The 4549-nt window shown below is 40.6% G+C and overlaps 1 non-coding gene across 1 annotated transcript; it reads right to left on the bottom strand.

Moving 5' to 3' along the window:
- Window positions 1-565: 565 nt before the first annotated feature.
- Window positions 566-669, bottom strand: LOC112699894 (small nucleolar RNA R71). The gene has a single exon (XR_003152827.1). It is a non-coding gene; the product is annotated as a small nucleolar RNA R71 (small nucleolar RNA).
- Window positions 670-4549: the final 3880 nt, after the last annotated feature.

The raw sequence follows: 4549 nt of genomic DNA, 5'->3' as shown, positions 1-4549 counted from the left end.
TTCTTGTTCTCTTCTCTTTCATATGAACAGGAACAAAGACAAAGGCATTCTTGTTGAAACTGATCTTGAACCTAAAAGAACCTTGAACAGGAAGCTAAGAGCAGCTACAACACAAAACTCTGAAGAGGACTTGACAGAAATTTTCCAAAAGGAAGCAAACAAAACAGACATAGCCGAACCCAACAACAACAATGCAAGGAAGGTGCTTGGTGACTTTACTGCACCAACTCCCGACTTCTATGGGAGAAGCATCTCTATTCCTGCCATTGGAGTAAACAACTTTGAGCTTAAGCCTCAATTAGTTTCTTTGCTGCAACAGAATTGCAAGTTTCATGGACTTCCATTGGAAGATCCTCATCAGTTCTTGGCTGAATTTTTGCAAATCTGTGACACTGTTAAGACCAATGGAGTTGATCCTGAGGTCTACAGACTTGTGCTTTTCTCTTTTGCTGTGAGAGACAGAGCTAGTATATGGTTGAACTCACAACCTATAGACAGCCTGAACTATTGGCAAAAGCTGGTCAGTGCCTTCTTAGCTAAATTCTTTCCACCTCAAAAGATGAGTAAGCTTAGAGTGAAAGTTTAAACCTTCAAACAGAAGGAAGGTGAATCCCTCTGTGAATCTTGGGAAAGATACAAGAAATTGATCAGAAGGTGTCCTTCTAACATGCGTTTAGACTGGAGCATCATAGGTATCTTCTATGATGGTCTGTCTGAGTTATCCAAGATGTCATTAAACTATTCTGCAAGCGAATCTATTCATCTGAAGAAAACGCCTGCAGAAGCCCAGGAACTCATTGAAATGGTTGCAAATAACCAATTCATGTACACTTCTGAAAGAAATCCTGTGAACAATGGGATAACTCAGAAGAAAAGAGTCCTTGAGATTGATACTCTGAATGCCATATTGGATCAGAACAAATTATTGACTCAGCAAGTCAATATGATTTCTCAGAATCTGACTGCATTGTAAGCTGCATTCAGCAGTAATAAAGAAGCATCTTCTGAAGAAGAAGCTTATGATCCTGAGAACCCTACAATGGAAGAGGTGAATTACATGGGAGAATCCTATGAAAACACCTATAATTCTTCATGAAGAAATCATCCAAACCTCTTATGGAAGGACCAACAGAATCCTCAACAAGGCGTCAACAATAATAATGGTGGAAGAAATAGGTTTAGCAATAGCAAGCCTTTCCCATCATCTTCTCAGTAACAGACAGAGAACTCTGAGCAGAGTCGTCCTGGCTTAGCAACCATAGTCTCTGATCTATCTAAGACTACACTAAGTTTCATGAATAAAACAAGGTACTCCATTAGAAAATTGGAGGCACAAGTGGGTTAGCTGAGTAAAAAGGTTACTGAAACTCCTCCTAGCACTCTCCCAAGCAATACAAAAGAAAATCCCAAGAGAGAGTGCAAGGCCATAACCATGACCAACATGGCCGAACCTGGAGTGAGTGAGGTGGACGTGATTCCCAATGAGAAAAAACCATATGGGATGTCCTCTGAACAAAAACGAGTTCCCCTTTGAGGAACCAAGGGAATCTGAGGCTCATACAGAGACCATAGAGATTCCATTGAACCTCCTTCTGCCATTCATGAGCTCTGATGAGTATTCTTCCTCTGAAGAGGATGAAGATATTATTGAAGAGCAAGTTACTAAGTACCTTGGAGCAATCATGAAGCTGAATGCCAAGTTATTTGGTAATGAGACTTGGGAGGATGAACCCCCTAGCTCACCAATGAGCTGAATGACTTGATTAGGCAGACATTACCTCAGAAGAAACCGGATCCCAAAAAATTCTTGATACAATATACCATAGGCACCATGACCTTTGAGAAGGCTCTGTATGACCTGGGGTCTGGCATAAACCTCATGCCACTCTCTGTAATGGAGAAATTAGGAATCCTTGAGGTACAAGCTACAAGAATCTCACTAGAGATGGCAGACAAATCCATGAAACAGGCTTATGGACTTGTAGAGGATGTTTTAGTGAAGGTTGAAGGTCTTTACATCCCTGCTGACTTCATAATCCTGGACACTAGGAAGAATAAGGATGAATCCATCATCCTTGGCAAACCCTTCCTAGCCATAGCAAAAGCTGTGATTAATGTTGACAGGGGAGAGTTGGTCTTTCAAGTGAATGAGGACTACCTTGTGTTTAAGGCTCAAGGATCTCCTTCTGTACACACGGAGAAGAAGCATACAAATCTTCTCTCAATACAGAGTCAACCAAAGCCCCCACATTCAAACTCTAAGTTTGGTGTTGGGAGGCCCCAACCATGCTCGGAATATCTGTGAAGCTCCATGAGAGCTCACTATCAAGCTATTGACATTAAAGAAGCGCTTATTGGGAGGCAACCCAATTTTTATTTATCTATGTTAAATTTCCAATTTCCATTGTTATTTTATGTTTTCTTTAGGTTGATGATCATGTGGAGTCACAAAAACAACTGCAAAAATCAAAGCAAATTCAAAAACAGCATTAAAAATAGCACACCCTAGAGGATGAGCTTACTGGCGTTTAAACGCCAATAAGGGTAGCAGCATGAGCGTTAAACGCGCAGTTGGTAGCGCGAAATTGTGATCAATACTTTTCACAACACAAATAATCCCCGGTGATGAATCCAAAAACTTGGTGTTCAATACTATGGCATAAACACAACTTCGCACAACTAACCAGCAAGTGTACTGGGTCGTCCAAGTAATAAACCTTACGCGAGTAAGGGTCGATCCCACAGAGATTGTTGGTATGAAGCAAGCTATGGTCACCTTGTAAATCTTAGTCAGGCAGACTCAAATGGGTATGGTGATATACGAATAAAACATAAAGATAAAGATAGAGATACTTATGTAATTCATTGGTAGGAATTTCAGATAAGCGTATGAAGATGCTTGTCCCTTCCGTCTCTCTGCTTTCCTACTGTCTTCATCCAATCCTTCCTACTCCTTTCCATGGCAAGCTTAAGCAAGGGTTTCACCGTTGTCAGTGGCTACCTCCCATCCTCTCAGTGGAAATGTTCAACGCACCCTGTCACGGCACGGCTATCCATCTGTCGGTTCTCGATCAGGCCGGAATAGAATCTAGTGATTCTTTGGCGTCTGTCACTAACGCCCCGCCCTCAGGAGTTTGAAGCACGTCACAGTCATTCAGTCATTGAATCCTACTCAGAATACCACAGACAAGGTTAGACCTTCCGGATTCTCTTGAATGCCGCCATCAGTTCTAGCCTATACCACGAAGACGCTGATCTCACGGAATGGCTGGCTCGGTTGTCAGGCGAGCACTCGGTTGTCATGCGATCAACCATGCATCGTGTATCAGGAATCCAAGAGATATTCACCCAATCGAAGGTAGAACGGAGGTGGTTGTCAGTCACACGTTCATAGGTGAGAATGATGATGAGTGTCACGGATCATCACATTCATCAAGTTGAAGAACAAGTGATATCTTAGAACAAGAACAAGAGGAATTGAATAGAAGAACAATAGTAATTGCATTAACACTCGAGGTACAGCAGAGCTCCACACCTTAATCTATGGTGTGTAGAAACTCCACCGTTGAAAATACATAAGAACAAGGTCTAGGCATGGCCGAATGGGGCTTCTGTAGCTCCAGAAAATTCACTTCGAGTGCAGGGAGGTCAGAATCCAACAGCATCTGCAGTCCTTTTTAGTCTCTAAATCAGATTTTTGCTCAGGTCCCTCAATTTCAGCCAGAAAATACCTGAAATCACAGAAAAACACACAAACTCATAGTAAAGTCCAGAAAAGTGAATTTTAACTAAAAACTAATAAAAATATACTAAAAACTAACTAGATCATACTAAAAACACACTAAAAACAATGCCAAAAAGCGTACAAATTATCCGCTCATCACAACACCAGACTTAAATTGTTGCTTGTCCTCAAGCAACTGAAAATCAAACAAGATAAAAAAGAAGAGAATATGCAAATGAATTCCAAAAACATCTATGAAGATCAGTATTAATTAGATGAGCGGGGCTTTTAGCTTTTTGCCTCTGAACAGTTTTGGCATCTCACTCTATCCTTTGAAATTCAGAATGATTGGCTTTTTTAGGAACTCAAAATCCAGATAATGTCATTGATTCTCCTAGTTAAGTATGATGATTCTTGAACATAGCTACTTATTGAGTCTTGGCCGTGGCCCAAAGCACTCTGTCTTCCAGTATTACCACCGGATACATACATGCCACAGACACATAATTGGGTGAACCTTTTTAGATTGTGACTCAGCTTTGCTAGAGTACCCAATTAGAGGTGTCCAGGGTTCTTAAGCACACTCTTTTTGCCTTGGATCACAACTTTATTTCTTTCTTTTTCTTTCTTTCTCTTTTTTTCGAAATTTTTTTTTGTATTCACTGCTTTTTCTTGCTTCAAGAATCATTTTTATGATTTTTCAGATCCTCAGTAACATGTCTCCTTTTTCATCATTCTTTCAAGAGCCAACATTCATGAATCACAAATTCAAAAGACATATGCACTGTTTAAGCATACATTCAGAGAACAAAAGTATTGCCACCA

Source organism: Arachis hypogaea, chromosome 6 (assembly GCF_003086295.3).
Source record: "Arachis hypogaea cultivar Tifrunner chromosome 6, arahy.Tifrunner.gnm2.J5K5, whole genome shotgun sequence".
NCBI classification, from domain to species: Eukaryota; Viridiplantae; Streptophyta; class Magnoliopsida; order Fabales; family Fabaceae; genus Arachis; species Arachis hypogaea.
Note: the sequence above shows the minus strand (reverse complement) of the source record. Positions and strands in the feature narration are given on the sequence as shown.